This window comes from Eretmochelys imbricata, chromosome 14, assembly GCF_965152235.1.
Source record: "Eretmochelys imbricata isolate rEreImb1 chromosome 14, rEreImb1.hap1, whole genome shotgun sequence".
In the NCBI taxonomy this organism is placed as follows: Eukaryota; Metazoa; Chordata; order Testudines; family Cheloniidae; genus Eretmochelys; species Eretmochelys imbricata.
This window is the reverse complement of record NC_135585.1, coordinates 41698239-41714899: the sequence shown is the minus strand read 5'-3', so window position 1 is coordinate 41714899 and position 16661 is coordinate 41698239. Positions and strand designations below refer to the sequence as shown.

Here is a 16661-nt window from a genome sequence, read left to right as displayed (position 1 = left end):
CTCCAGCAAGTGACCCGTGCCCCATGCTACAGAGGAAGGCAAAAAACCTCCCGGGCCTCTTCCAATCTGCCCTGGAGGAAAATTCCTTCCCGACCCCAAATATGGCGATCAGCTGAACCCTGAGCATATGGGCAAGATTCACCAGCCAGATACTACAGAAAATTCTTCCCTGGGTAACTCAGATCCCACCCCATCTAACATCCCATCACAGGCTATTAGGCCTATTTACCATGAATATTTAATTACCAAAATCATGTTATCCCATCATACCATCTCCTCCATAAACTTATCGAGTTTAATCTTAAAGCCAGATAGATCTTTTGCCCCCACTGCTTCCCTTGGAAGGCTATTCCAAAACTTCACTCCTCTGATGGTTAGAAACCTTCGTCTAATTTCAAATCTAAACTTCCTGGTGGCCAGTTTATATCCATTTGTTCTTGTGTCCACATTGGTACTGAGCTTAAATAATTCCTCTCCCTCTCCGGTATTTATCCCTCTGATATATTTATAGAGAGCAATCATATCTCCCCTCACCCTTCTTTTAGTTAGGCTAAACAAGCCAAGCTCCTTGAGTCTCCTTTTATAAGACAAGTTTTCCATTCCTCAGATCATCCTAGTAGCCCTTCTCTGTATCTGTTCCAGTTTGAATTCATCCTTCTTGAACATGGGAGACCAGAACTGCACACAATATTCCAGGTGAGGTCTCACCAGTGCCTTGTATAATGGTTCTAAAACCTCCTTATCCCTACTGGAAATACCTTTCCTGATGCATCCCAAGACCGCATTAGCTTTTTTCATGGCCATATCACATTGGCGGCTCATAGTCATCCTATGATCAACCAATGCTCCAAGGTCCTTCTCCTCCTCCGTTACTTCTAATTGATGCGTCCCCAGCTTATAACTAAAATTTTTGTTATTAATTCCTAAATGCATGACCTTGCACTTCTCACTATTAAATTTCATCCTATTACTATTACTCCAGTTTACAAGGTCATCCAGATCCTCCTGTATGATATCCATGTCCTTCTCTAAATTGGCAAAACCTCCCAGCTTTGTATCATCCGCAAACTTAATTAGCACACTCCCACTTTTTGTGCCGAGGTCAGTAATAAAAAGATTAAATAAGATTGGTCCCAAAACCGATCCTTGAGGAACTCCACTGGTAACCTCCCTCCAGCCTGACAGTTCACCTTTCAGTAGGACCCATTGTAGTCTCCCCTTTAACCAATTCCTTATCCACCTTTCAATTTTCATCTTGATCCCCATCTTTTCCAATTTAACTAATAATTCCCCATGTGGCACCGTATAAAACGCCTTACTGAAATCTAGGTAAATTAGATCCACTGCGTTTTCTTTGTCTAAAAAATCTGTTACTTTCTCAAAGAAGGAGATCAGGTTGGTTTGGCACGATCTACCTTTTGTAAAACCATGTTGTATTTTGTCCCATTTACCATTGACTTCAATGTCCTTAACTACCTTCTCCTTCAAAATTTTTTCCAAGACTTTGCAGATGTCAAACTAACAGGCCTGTAGTTACCCGGATCACCTTTTTTCCCTTTCTTAAAAATAGGAACTATGTTAGCAATTCTCCAATCATACGGTACAACCCCTGAGTTTACAGATTCATTAAAAATTCTTGCTAATGGGCTTGCAATTTCACGTGCCAGTTCCTTTAATATTCTTGGATGATGATTATCTGGGCCCCCTGATTTAGTAGCATTAAGCTGTTTGAGTTTCGCTTCTACCTCAGATATGGTAATATTTACCTCCATATCCTCATTCCCATTTTCATGCTACCATTATCCCTAAGATCCTCTTTAGCCTTATTAAAGACTGAGGCAAAATATTTGCTTAGATATTGGGCCATGCCTAGATTATCCTTGACCTCCACTCCATCCTCAGTGTTTAGCGGTCCCACTTCTTCTTTCTTTGTTTTCTTCTTATTTATATGGCTATAGAACCTTTTACTATTGGTTTTAATTTCCTTTGCAAGGTCCAATTCTACTTGACTTTTAGCCTGTCTCACTTTATCCCTACATGTTCTGACCTCAATAAGGTAGCTTTCCTTGCTGATCCCTCCCATCTTCCACTCCCTGTATGCTTTCTGCTTTTTCTTAGTCACCTCTCTGAGATGCTTGCTCATCCAGCTTGGTCTACAATTCCTGCCTATGAATTTTTCCCCTTTCTTGGGATGCAGGCTTCTGATAGCTTCTGCAGCTTTGATTTAAAATAATCCCTGGCCTCCTCTACCTTTAGATTCATAAATTCTTCAGTGCAATCCACTTCCCTAACTAATTTCCTTAATTTTTGAAAGTCAGCCCTTTTGAAATCAAAAACCCCTAGACACAGATTTATTTTTGTTAATCCTTCCGTTCAGTTTGAACTGAATTAGCTCATGATCACTTGAACCAAGATTGTCCCCTACAACCATTTCTTCTATGAGGTCCTCACTACTCACCAAAACCAAATCTAAAATGGCATCCCCTCTTGTCGGTTCAGCAACTACTTGATGAAGGAATTCATCAGTTATCGCATCTAGGAAAATTGTTTGTTTAAAACTTATAGAGTGTGTGTGTGTACAGTCTTTTGTCTGGTGAAAAAAATTTCCCTGGAACCTCACCTCCCCCCCCCCATTTACATTCATTCTTATGGGGAAACTGGAGTCGCTTAACATCATTTCGCTTAAAGTCGCATTTTTCAGGAACATAACTACAACGTTAAGCAAGGAGTTACTACACTCGCCCCGAGGTTCAATGCTGTAGAACACATTTCCCAATCACAAAGGTACTTTATTTGTGTCCAAATTTAAAATAGAAATGTCACACTCGTAGCAAATGGTGACAGGAATGCCCCCGTCTGTCATAACGCGCTGCCCCTGGACCAGAGCATGAGGAAAGGGAGAGGTAGCACTACTGTGATAGGGGAACCCCCATCATCACACTCTGTTACCCAAAAATCCACGCAGTCCACAGGTCTGTAGGTATCTGAGACATTGGAGGTCGTGTGTCAGCCCCCAGAAATCATTTCTTAAAAATGAAAAGCCAGCAAAAAGTTGGAACTGGAAAAGAAATAGGGAAAAACCTGTTCCACATCCCCTCAGCCACAGCCAGAGAAGGATAGATCCTCATCTTTCAGCAAGTCCTGCTCCACACAGAGGCTCCAAACACAAGGATCCCCGTGACCCTGACTGCACCTCGCCGAGGCCAGCCCTACCCCAGTGACCCCCCCCCCACAATAAGATGCCCAGTCAATGACAGAGCCCACTCTGCCCCCAGCAGGACCAGGCTACTGTGATCGGTGCTGCCCCACTTCTCCTTGGGGTGGGGGCAGGAGGACCCATTCACCCTTGGGCTGGCTGGGCTGCCCCATTCCCGAGCCCTCCCCCCAGCATACATCCCAGCTCCACAGGGACCAGCTGTTACCTGCTGATTTTCTCCTCCACAGGGTAACGCTGGCTCCTACAGCTCCAGCCAGAACCAGCGCAGCCAGGGCAATGGAGGCCAGGACCCAGAGGGGCAGGGAGCCCTTCTTCCCCGGGGCTGTGGGACGGAGAAGGACTCAGGTCAGCGAGGGGAGTACCCACTGAGCCATCCTCCTGGGTCAGCCACAGGCCTTTGCCTTGAACCTCTCCCCAAGGGCCTATGCCTGGCCAGAGGAGAGGAAAGTCCGAGGCAGGAGGTGGACAGGGATGGGGCACAAGACCGGGCACTCCGCTGGGCACTGCCAGCCATACACGCCACACAGTTGCTGGGCCTTTCACTTGTAATAACATCAGCCTGTGGAACTCACCGTCACTGGATGCCACCATGGCCAAAAAATCAGATTCTCTGAGGGATCGGCCATTTCTGTGGGTCACACAAATCCCCAGACTAGAAGAATTCACACTGATGATGGGCAGGGATATTGACCCTTCTGCTACAGGGGCTCACCCCATCTCTGAAACTCCAAGAGGGCTGTGCCCCCACCCCCCGCCATTCGCCCCACCCTTACTCCAGACAAGCGCAGGCTCTGCCAGGCTGCTGTGCTCTACCCGGCAGGCATAGCGGTGCCTGTCCTCCTCCTGCAGGGAGATCTCAAGAGACGACTGCATGTAGTAGGTGCCGTCAGCGTTGGGCAGGATCCCGCTGGACTCTTTCTCCACCAGGATGTCTTTTCCATCCTGCATCCAGGAGATGTGGATGGGATGTGGGTAAGAACCCCTGGTGTGGCAGGAGAGGGTGATGGAGCCATCAGGGGCACCTCTGCGGGAAACTGAGACCTTGGGGTGCACTGGGAGGAGACACAGGGCGTTAGCCAGATGCCGGGGGCTGGGACCATGTAACAGAACAGGTAAAGGCCCTGCAGAGTGTCTGATAGACTTTAAGGTTAGAAGAGACCATTTTGGTCATCTAGTCTGACCTCCTGCACATTGCAGGCCACAGAACCTCACCCACCTGCTCCTGGAACCGACCCCTAACCTCTGCCTGAGCGACTGGAGTCCTCAAATCATGATTTAAAGATTTCAAGTTACAGAGAATTCACCACTGACACTAGTTTAAAGCAGCAGTGACTCGTGCCCCATGCTGCAGAGGAAGGCAACAACCCCACCCCCCAAGGTCTCTGCCAGTCTCTCCTGGCGGAAAATTCCTTCCTGACCCCAAATCTGGTGATCAATTAGACCCTGAGTATGTGGGTGAGACCCACCAGCCAGATACCTGGGAAAGAATTCTCTGTAGCAACTCATAGCCCTACCCATCTAATGTCCTGTCTCTGGCCATTGGGGATTTTTGCTACTGGCAGTCACCAATGGGCCTCACACCATTGTAGGTGGGCCCATCATACGCTCCTTGTTTAGGCTAATTAAGCCAACCTCTTTGAGTCTCCTCTCCATTCCTCAGATCATCCTAGTAGCCCTTCTCTGCACCTGTTCCAGTTTGAATTTGAGTAGTACTCACATGTGAGAGAGACCTGGTCTGCACCCATTTACACTGATTTGTAAATGGAGTTAGTTAATCTGGTGTCAATCCCCTCTGTTCTAATCCTTTCTCATATTGGTGTAGCTGAACTGGGTAGTTACCAGCAGAAGCCTGGGCCCAGGTCTCCTTCACTGCGTATGCTCCTGCACTGTAACCCAGCTACATCCAGGCAGGTTTTCACTGGGCCCTCCAAACACGCATGTGCGATTTAGGGGGCTAAGGGCCAGTTGGATTTCCAACCCCCCTCAGTGCCTAACCCCGGTGATTTCACAGGGAGTCAGGCGCCTCCCTTTGGAAATCCCAGCAGGCCCCTCTCTGCATCCTCGGGCACTTCAATCCCGCTGCCACACTGCCCCGAGTCCCTGGCCCTTTCCACGCCTCTGCCCTCGACTGAGGAGGTGCTAGCACTGGGCAAAAGAAGCTCAAGGCAAGTGTTTTTTCTTTGTCGAATGACAAAATGCATCCCCCGCCCCATTCCCAGTCTGCTGCCTTCACACGCACAGACGGCTGGGCCTTTTCCGGCTCAAACTTGCCAAAATTAATCAACTCACAACCCAGGGCTGAAACGGTTCAGCCCAAAAAGGAGACGTTGGAGGCAGCTGGAAGCCAACAGGAAAGGGCTTGCAGAATGGAGGCGCCCAGGCAGCCAGAACTGCTAGCACCAGCTAATAATCTGTCTGCACTGGTAACAATTGAGAACAACCCACAGTGCTCGACAAGCTCGCCATTGCTCCATCTCCATGCACTTTACAAAAAACGGTCAGCTTCATTATGCCCATTGTACAGATGAGGAAACTGAGGCACAGAGAGGGGTTGTGACTGGCCCAGGGTGACCCAGCAGGCCAGGGACAGAGCTGGAATAGAACACAGGCGTGCTTCATCACAGTCCCTCTGCCCAGCCACACCACCCTTTCCGGAGATACCCAAGCATAGGTGTCGGCTCCGTGGGTGCTCCGGGGTTGGAGCACCGACAGGAAAAAACATGGTGGGTGCTCAGCACGCACCAGCAGCCCTCCTGATCAGCGCCTCCCCTCCCCCGCAACGCCGTCGGCCTGCCACAGTCAGCTGTTCTGTGTCATGCAGGAGGCTCACAGGGGGAGGGGGAGGGGGCGGCACACGAGGGGGAAGGGGGCAGATCAGGGTGGGGAGAGGCAGAGGGGTTGGAGTGGGGGGCGGAGCGGGTGTGGGAAGAGGTGGGGCAGGAAGCGGTGGAGTGGGGGGAGGGCCTGGGGCAGAGTGGGGGTCGAGCATCCCCTGGAGCATTGGGAAGTCGGCACCTCTGTACCTAAGTCCCATTGGTGTGACTGTGCCCCTCCCGCACCCCATGCTAGCTCCTTGCAGGCTCACTCACCCTGCTGCCGCAGGACCCCACTCCCCTGCTGCACCGGGCTCTGCAGGGTGTCCAGACACTCGATTCAGGTACCACCAGACGTACTGAGTCCACGTCTTGCCCGTCTCCCAGCTCTGCTTCTGAGGGAAGGCCGGCTGCTCAGCCGCGACCCACGTCCCCGTCTGGTCGTCAAAGCTGATGAAGTCCCTCCCATCGTAGGCGTACTGGAACCTCAGGGATCCACGAGGGCCTGGCCGCTCAGAGCGCAGCCCATGGGAACCTGTTCGGTGTGAAACCCTGGAGGCGGGGGAGGGAGAGAGCTCAGACCGGGCATTGAGATCTGGGAAACGTGTCCATAGGGTGGGGTGGGGTCAGAGGGGCGCTCGGCTGGAGCAGTGACACCAGTGCTTTGCCATCTCTGACCGGTGCTGACCGAGCGACCAGTTCCAGAGGACGCTGAGAAGCAGGAGGGTTCAGAGCAGAACCATGACCAGGGCCCTCCTCGTTCCCCATTGATTTCCAGGCTCAGCAGCTCACAGGGTCTGGCCCAGCTCAGAGACTCTCAGCCTGGGGAACAGTGTCCCACAAGGGAAGGGCTGGGACCCCATTGCTGGAACCTTTCCAAACACACTGGAGACGGCTCTGGAGAAGCCCCTGCCCGGTCAGAGAGTGAGGGGCTCTTGGGGACTGTTTGCAAATGAAATCCCCCTTTGGAGATAGTCTCTCCCCGTTTCTGCCTCTCCCCAGACAGACAGGGGAAGCCACCGAGGAATCTGAATGCCACTCACTTGCTCTCAGTGATGGGATGATGGATGGTGGATGTTCAGGGTCAGCAGACGTCCCTCGCCCTCCTCCTCACTCTCCAAGCCCAAGGCAGGCTGGAGAGGGTGGTGACCTCAGGAGTTACCCTGCCCAGCCAGCAGGCAGGGTGATGACACTCAGGCGATTGACTGGCTGTGAAAACAAGAGTCTGTCTTATTGCCAAGGGACGGAGAAACTCAACCAGCAGCAGGGGGGTGCAGAACACGGCCCTAGGGCGGAGGTGACAGCGCCTCCAGGATCCTGACATCCCAGCACTTTACACACCTTCCTGGAGCCTCCCAAGCCCCCTGGCCTGTTGCGATGGGACCCCAACCCTACTGATGACAAATGGGCCTCAGCTACTAGCTCATGGTCACACCAAGTGTCAGAGCCATGGATGGACCCCTTCACTAACCACTGCCGCACACTCCCTCCCACAGCTGGCAATTGCAACCAGGCCCTAATGTCTGGTCCCCCTGACTTTGAGAGGGAGGGTCACTCCTGCTTCCATTGCTGCCTATTGATCTGTGGGACTTTGGGCAAGTTGCTCCCCCTCTCTATGGCTCTCTGGGACTCACATCCCTGAATCAGCTTTAAAAAAGACAATGGTTAAAGTTTGGCCCCAACTAGTTCTTGTTTCTCCAGACTAGCCATTTTAGCAAAGTTTAGAATTATTGACATTCAACACCTGGAAACATCACTTTCTCCTTCGCAGACGACCTTAACATCCCTTATCTCACCCAGGCCTCACTGCTGCCTGGAGTTAGAGAATTGACCCTGTTCCCATTGGACCTACCCAAGGTGTCACACAGCAAAGCGGTGAAAGAGCCAGAAAGAGAAGACAACAGTCCTGACTCCTGTTCTAACTAACAGACAACAACCCCCCCACCCGGAGGCAGGGATAGAACCCAGGAAATCAGGTGTGAACATTTTCATGGAAACCATTTTCTGTCTGAAAATCCATTCAGATGAAACCACTTTATTTCTTGAAATCATAGCAAGTAGGATGAAAATTCTTTGCAAAAATATTTGTTCAAAAACAAGAGCATCTCCTGTTCATCACAGTGCACTAAACTGTCTCATCGTACACAAAGGGGAGACACTATGATCTAGTAAATTAGATGAGATGCTTCAGTCTGAGCTAAGTCATTGCTGCTCTTAACAATTTCAAAAGAATAAAATACAAATCCATTACTCCTTGTTCTGTCATCAGCTACCACTGAGAACAGTCTAGATCCATCCTCTTTGGAACCCCCTTTCAGGTATCAAATCCCCCCTCATTCTTCTCTTCCGTAGACTAAACAATCCCAGTTCCCTCAGCCTCTCCTCATAAGTCATGTGTTCCAGACCCCTAATCATTTTTGTTGCCCTCCGCTGGACGTTTTCCAATTTTTCCACATCCTTCTTGTAGTGTGGGGCCCAAAACTGGACACAGTACTCCAGATGAGGCCTCACCAATGTCGAATAGAGGGGAACGATCACGTCCCTCGATCTGCTGGCAATGCCCCTACTTATACATCCCAAAATGCAATTGGCCTTCATGGCAACAAGGGCAGACTGTTGACTCATATCCAGATTCTCATCCACTGTCACCCCTAGGTCCTTTTCTGCAGAACTGCTGCCGAGCCATTCGGTCCCTAGTCTGTAGCGGTGCATGGGGTTCTTCCGTCCTAAGTGCAGCACTCTGCACTTGTCCTTGTTGAACCTCATCAGATTTCTTTTGTCCCAATCCTCTAATTTGTCTAGGCCCCTCTGTATCCTATCCCTATCCTCCAGCGTATCTACCTCTCCTCCCAGTTTAGTGTCATCTGCAAACTTGCTGAGGGTGCAATCCACACCATCCTCCAGATCATTTATGAAGATATTGAACAAAACTGGACCCAGGACCGACCCTTGGGGCACTCCACTTGATACCGGCTGACAACTAGACATGGAGCCATTGATCACTACCCACTGAGCCCGACAATCTAGCCAACTTTCTATCCACCTTATAGTGCATTCATCCAGCCCATACTTCTTTAACTTGCTGGCAAGAATACTGTGGGAGACCGTGTCAAAAGCTTTGCTAAAGTCAAGGAACAACACGTCCACCGCTTTCCCCTCATCCACAGAGCCAGTTATCTCATCATAGAAGGCAATTAGATTAGTCAGGCATGACTTGCCCTTGCTGAATCCATGCTGACTGTTCCTGATCACTTTCCTCTCCTCTAAGTGCTTCAAAATTGATTCCTTGAGGACCTGCTCCATGATTTTTCCAGGGACTGAGGTGAGGCTGACTGGCCTGTAGTTCCCAGGATCCTCCTTCTTCCCTTTATTAAAGATGGGCACTACATTAGCCTTTTTCCAGTCATCTGGGACTTCCCCCGATCGCCACGAGTTTTCAAAGATAATGGCCAATCGCTCTGCAATCACATCCGCCAACTCCTTTAGCACTCTCGGATGCAGCGCATCCGGACCCATGGATTTGTACTAGTCCAGCTTTTCTAAATAGTCCCGAACCACTTCTTTCTCCACAGAGGGCTGGTCACCTCCTCCCCATGCTGTGCTGCCCAGTGCAGTAGTCTGGGAGCTGACCTTGTTCGTGAAGACAGAGGCAAAAAAAGCATTGAGTACATTAGCTTTTTCCACATCCTCTGTCACTAGGTTGCCTCCCTCGTTCAGTAAGGGGCCCACACTTTCCTTGACTTTCTTCTTGTTGCTAACATACCTGAAGAAACCCTTCTTGTTACTCTTAACGTCTCTTGCTAGCTGCAACTCCAGGTGTGATTTGGCCTTCCTGATTTCACTCCTGCATCCCCGAGCAATATTTTTATACTCTTCCCTGGTCATTTGTCCAATCTTCCACTTCTTGTAAGCTTCTTTTTTGTGTTCAAGATCAGCAAGGATTTCACTGTTAAGCCAAGCTGGTCACCTGTCATATTTACTATTCTTTCTACACATCGGGATGGTTTGACCCTGTGACCTCAATAAAGATTCTTTAAAATACAGCCAGCTCTCCTGGACTCCTTTCCCCCTCATGTTATTCTCCCAGGGGATCCTGCCCATCAGTTCCCTGAGGGAGTCAAAGTCTGCTTTTCTGAAGTCCAGGGTCTGTATTCTGCTGCTCTCCTTTCTTCCCTGTGTCACGATCCTGAACTCAACCATCTCATGGTCACTGCCTCCCAGGTTCCCATCCACTTTTGCTTCCCCTACTAATTCTTCCTGGTTTGTGAGCAGCAGGTCAAGAAGAGCTCTGCCCCTAGTTGGTTCCTCCAGCACTTGCATCAGGAAATTGTCCCCCACATTTTCCAAAAACTTCCTGGATTGTCTGTGCACTGCTGTATTGCTCTCCCAGCAGATATCAGGGTGATTGAAGTCTCCCATGAGAACCAGGGCCTGCGATCTAGTAACTTCCGTGAGTTGCCAGAAGAAAGCCTCGTCCACTTCATCCCCCTGGTCCGGTGGTCTATAGCAGACTCCCACCACGACATCACCCTTGTTGCTCACACTTCTAAACTTAATCCAGAGACACTTAGGTTTTTCTGCAGTTTCATACTTGAGCTCTGAGCAGTCATACTGCTCCCTTACATACAGTGCTACTCCCCCACCTTTTCTGCCCTGCCTGTCCTTCCTGAACAGTTTATATCCATCCATGACAGTACTCCAGTCATGTGAGTTATCCCACCAAGTCTCTGTTATTCCAATCACATCATAATTCCTTGACCGTGCCAGGACTTCCAGTTCTCCCTGCTTGTTTCCCAGGCTTCTTGCATTTGTGTATAGGCCCTTGAGATAATTCAATGATCGTCCCTCTTTCTCAGTATGAGGCAGGAGCCCTGCCTCTCGCGCACTCCTGCTTCCTCCCGGTATCCCACTTCCCCACTTACCTCAGGGCTTTGGTCTCCTTCCCCTGGTGAACCTAGTTTAAAGCCTTCCTCACTAGGTTAGCCAGCCTGCTTGCGAAGATGCTCTTCCCTCTCTTCATTAGGTGGACCCCGTCTCTGCCTAGCACTCCTCCTTCTTGGAACACCATCCCATGGTCAAAGAATCCAAAGCCTTCTCTCCGACACCACCTGCGTAGCCATTCGTTGACTTCCACGATTCGACAGTCTCTACCGCGGCCTTTTCCTTCCACGGGGAGGATGGACAAGAAGACCACTTGCGCCTCAAACTCCTTTATCCTTCTTCCCAGAGCCACGTAGTCCGCAGTGATCCGCTCAAGGTCATTCTTGGCAGTATCATTGGTGCCCACGTGGACAAAGTGATTCAAAAATAAAGGAAATTGCTCTTGATGTTCTATTTTTTGGGGGGAGGTATAGCTCAGTGGTTTGAGCATTGACCTGCTATACCCAGGGTTATGAGTTCAATCCTTGAGGGGGCCATTTGGGATCTGGGGCAAAAATTGGGGATTGGTCCTGCTTTGAGCAGGGGGTTGGACTAGATGACCTCCTGAGGTCTTTTCCAACCCTGATATTCTATGACACCATCCGAGCCCATCCTGGCTAATAGCCATTGATAGACTTTTCTCCCTATACTTATCTAGTTCTTTTCTGAACCCAATTATAGCCTTGACCTTTACAGCATCCTCTGGCAAAGAGTTGCACAGGTTGACTGTGCGTTGTGTGAAGAAATACTTCCTTTTGATTGTTTTAAACCTGCTGCCTAGTAATTTCATTGGGTGACCCCTAGTTCTTGTGTTACCAGAAGGAATAAATAACACTTCCTTATTTACTTTCTCCATGCCAGTCATGATTTTATAGACCTTTATCATATCCCCCCTTAGCTGTCTCTTTTCCAAGCTGAAAGGTCCCAGTCTTATTAATCGCTCCGCATATGGAAGACATTCCATACCCCTAATCACTTTTTTTGCCCAATTTTTGTTGCTTTTTTCTGTACGTTTTCCAATTCAAATAAATATTTTTTGCTAAGGGGTGACCAGATCTGCACGCAGTGTAGTTACTGGAAAGGATTCCATGGCTGTCTCACTGAAGGAGGTACACAGGAGTAGCTAGAGATGTGGGCTCGGAACTTCAGTCACAGGTCTTTAGATGTTGCTGTCTATGTGGCTCGTGTGCTGGATATGTCTAGTAACATGGAGAAGGAATTGGTACTTTGCACTGGAGCGGGTCAGGAACCAGAATGTCCTTTTTGTGAGAAATTCCATTTTTATTTTTTCTACTGAATCAGAATGAAAAAAAACCCATCCTGCAATGGTAAACAAAAATTAATAATTTGGGGTGAACTGAAACATTTCATTTCAATAAAATTGTAGAGTTCTATTCTGATTTTGACTTTTTCATTGTATATTAGAATCAATAATGTAATGTAAAATACACTTTGAGACAAAGTTGTTTCAAACTGAAAAACCAAAGGGAACTATCACGAAGTCACCAGGCGATGCTCTGGAACTGCTCCCTACGAAGCCAGTCCGGACTCTGAGGGAGCCTCTTCTCTGTGAGCAGACTGTCTCCAGGGGAAGCGGCTCACACAGCTTCCACCTTCCTGGGTCTGACCGTGGAGCATTCAGCATCCCATACCACACCGTGCGCTTCCCACAGCAAGTCCACACAGGCAGGGCTCCTGCACCCCAATTCCACAGTCACACGTGACTCTCAGCCAGCCAGTAAAACAGAAGGTTTATTAGACAACAGGAACATGGTCTAAAACAGAGCTTGTAGTTACAGAGACGAGGACCCCTCAGTCAGGTCCCTCTTCGGGGAACAGGGAGGCCAGAGCCCCATCTGGCCCTCCCTCCATTTCCCCATGGGGGCAGGGAGGCCAGAGCCCCAACTGGCCCTCCCTCCATTTCCCCAGCCAGCTCTAAACTGAAACTCTCTCCAGCAGTCTCCCCCAGCCTCTCCCGCCCCCTCCCCCCATGGCTCCTCCTCCAGCCTTTGTCTCTTTCCCAGGCCAGGAGGTCACCTGATCTCTTTGTTCTCTAACACCTTCAGTTGGCACCTTTGCAGAGGAGGGTCCCAGGCCATCAGTTGCCAGGAGACAGGGTGTCGGCCATTTTCTGTGCAGACCCCTGCACACACCTGCCCTCTAGGGCTCTGCAACAATCATACACCTTTTCCCCACCACCTAGATACTTAAGAACTTCATAGGGGAAACTGAGGCACCCACACAGTATTCAGAGAAAACATTAAGAACATTCCCACTTTGTCACACTAACATTTTAACTTTGTGACCCAAGGTGCCTGGGGCAGCCCACGGTGAAAATGCCACGGTCAGGGCAGGTTGCAAAAGGAGAGCAGATTCTTCCATAACTGATAGTTAACACTGAAATTAGACTCACCAACCAGTCACAAACTGTGCTCCTGATCCCCCATACTGGTTAGCAAGAAGCTGAAAAAAAAGAAATCACACAGCCCCCTTTGTTGCATTCCAGTTCTCTATCTCCCAATCAGCACCTAGGTCCACTACAGTGTGAAGTTATTTGAAACTCTGCTCACATATACAAAACGTTCTTCTGATCCCCACCAGCCACATTAACAAGTCAGTATTAATTTGGATCTTCCCCATAAGACCACACTGCCAGCCAATCCTTTAGTGTCTAAAACTAAAGGTTTATTATAAAAGAAAAGGCAAGCACAAGGAGAGACTTGTTAAATGGTAAAGCAATCACCAATCAGATACACACATAAGACTTCAAAGTCCATATAGCAGTTTCTTAGCAGTATTGAGTTTGCTGGCTTGAGAATCCCTGTGGAACATGTCCAAAGCTTGGATGGGTCATTCAGTCCTTTGTTCAATGCTTCAGTTTGTAGAGAAGTTGCTCCAGAGGTAGGAAGCAGGATTATTAAAGACAAAATTGAGATGATGCAGCTGTTTTTTATATTCTTTTTGTCATGTGTCTTGTACTTCCTTTGTCCCAAACACAAGCTTCACAGCACATGGCATGAAAAAGCCTTAGGCCTTGTCTACACTTGCACGTTAGAGTGCATTAAATCAGCCCTAGGCACCCTAACTCCTCAGGGGTCCACACTGGCAAGCCACGTAGAGCGCCCGGACTCTGTGGCTGGAGCGCTCCTGGTAATCCACCGCCACGAGAAGCATAGAGCTTGCTGCACCCGGGCTGGAGCGCCGTGGTACCAGTGGGGATGTCCTGCTCTATTAATGCGCTCTGATCGGCCTCCAGGATGCGTCCCACAATGCCTCTTCTAGACACTCTGGTCATCAGCTTGAATTCTACTGCCCTGCCCTCAGGTGACCAACTGTCAGACCCACCCTTTAAATTCTCTGGGAATTTTGAAAGTCCCCTTCCTGTTTGCTCAGCGACACGTGGAGTGCTCTCAGCACATCTTTCCAGGTGACCATGTCTCCACGCGCCAGGCGATCACCAGCATGGAGTAATGCCGAGGTGCTGAATCTCATCAGCGTTTGGGGAGAGGAGGCTGTCCAGTCTCAGCTGTGCTCCAGCCATAGGAATTACGATACCTTCAGGCAGATATCAAGGGTCATGGCCCCTTTCCATCATGGTAGTCGATGCTAGCCATGGTACTGAGGACTACTCCACCAACTTAATGTGCTTAGTGGGGACACACACAATCGACTGTATAAAATCTCTTCTGAAAAATCGACTTCTATAAAATCAACCTAATTTTGTAGTGTAGACATACCCTCACTCTCTGACTCTCGGAATGCCTATCCAGCTCTTGCCCTCATAGTTTTTGCTGACAGATACTGGTCATTTTCCTTGTTCAAAGAAGAAGCAAATTGGATGTGAAAGGAAAATCAGTAAGGACTATTTTGGCAAATTATCATTTGTCTTTTGAAGTCCCCAAGAAATCTGAACTACATCCTGTCAAACTAATTTAATATCAAAATACATGACAGAGCAGCCTTCACCAAAAAGAGAAAAACCCCATAGTCCAGGGTGGGATAAAAAACCACCCTCCCGTTCATGAAATGAAATCCTAAAAAATCCTAAAACTGAAAATCTTGGGAACAAATTTTCCCATTTCCTGCTCAGCAGGCTAAAGCTGCTTTACTCCGCACCGCAGTGTTATTTGGCCGGGTTATTGACAAAAGTTTTAGCATCATCCTCATAAAAGAAAGAGGGGAAAAAAGACAACCAAAAACTTCCTATATACAAATGATCTGGATTTGGCTGGAAAAACTCCAGATGCCACTTTACCAATAGATGGAGGCTGAGATTGAAGCTCAAACTGTGCTTTGGGGTTCACTTGAATTCCCCCTTCAGGAATTTGACATTTTCTTCTCCAGCCCTCAGAGGCATGCTTGAGGATCAAAGAAATCAAAGCCTGATTCCGAAGCATGGTGGGAAAAGAACACTGTGGTAAATGACACACACGAAGGTAGAGGGGTAGAAAGGGAAAAGGATAAACTCTCCACGGCTTGGGCAGAGGCTGCTCTGTGAGAGAAGACATGTGAGGTCAATGGGGGCAGGAGGGAATCCCCCAGACTCACCTCGTCCCCATCATAGAACACAGAGATTAAAACAACACATTATTTTACTAGCCGTGCTCCAGCTTTTTTAGAATCTATTGAATTCTGATGTATAAGGGAGAAACAGCAAAAAAAGAAAACTTAAATACTTTTCAGCATAACCTGGAGCAGTGTGAGGATGTCTGGGAATGAGACAATCTCACTCCAAAGGGGGTACTTTTAGTGACTCAAACAATCACTTTGCTAATGGGGGATTGGAATAAACTGCTCAGGGTCAGTCTACACTAGAAAAAGGGGTGGAGGAACAAAGGAGACACACTAGCTAATCCCAACCACTTTTCCTGCCCTAGAAAGACACTCGGAGGCTGATATCATCACTCCCCATTTATTCCCTCTCTGGAAGGCACAGATTTGTTTCAGGTCACCCCACAAGCTGCTGGCAGAGCTGGGAACAGAGCTTAGGTCTCCTGAGCCCCAGGCCAGTGCTCCATCCACTAGGCAATACTGCTTCCCTCTCAGAGGCTGATGCTGCTGTAGCGGAGGTGGGAAACCCAGGTTTCCAACAAAAGGCCCTGTGGGAATCAGTCTCTGCTAATGGTGCTGTCTGAATGCAGTGGGGGCAGGGAGAAGGGGCAGAGGGGGAGAGTGAGGAGATGCAGCACCTCTCTACCCCTGTGCTCTCCCTCGCCTCTTATCCCATCATCCCCAAACACTCAACAGCCCAGCACCTAGCTCCCCCTGCTTCCCAGTTCCACCAGCCCCAACCATTCAATCCCCAGTTTCCTCCCCACAACCCATCAGCCTGGTCCCTTAATAGATGATCCCCCAGAACCCAGCACCCTGCGAAATTTGGGGAGAGGAGGAGTTACCAGCCCCTAGAGACATTCACCCTTCAGGGAACAACTCCAGGTAAGTGGGGGAGCCCAGCTCAGGGGCTGGTGGAAGATGGGGGATGGGGATAGGTTTCTAGAGTGAATTTGGGGCCTCGCCCAAGTGTCCTTTCCCGCATCTCCATAGCAGGGGGATCCCGGCTGGGAGGGGAAGGGAGAGGGGGGAACTTCAGCCGCAGAGGAGCGGCTGGAGGAGTTTCTCTCTCTCTCTTCCCCCACCTGTGGCCCATTAGCTCAGCAGTCAGGGCTGCAGCAGGGAAGAGGGGCTGACTGGGGCTTCTCCTCCTCTGCCTG

General features: G+C 49.3%; 1 pseudogene; it reads right to left on the bottom strand.

Annotated features, from left to right (window-relative positions):
• LOC144274052 (class I histocompatibility antigen, F10 alpha chain-like) overlaps nucleotides 1-14245 on the bottom strand; it is a 34056-nt pseudogene extending 19811 nt beyond the window's left edge.
• Nucleotides 14246-16661: the final 2416 nt, after the last annotated feature.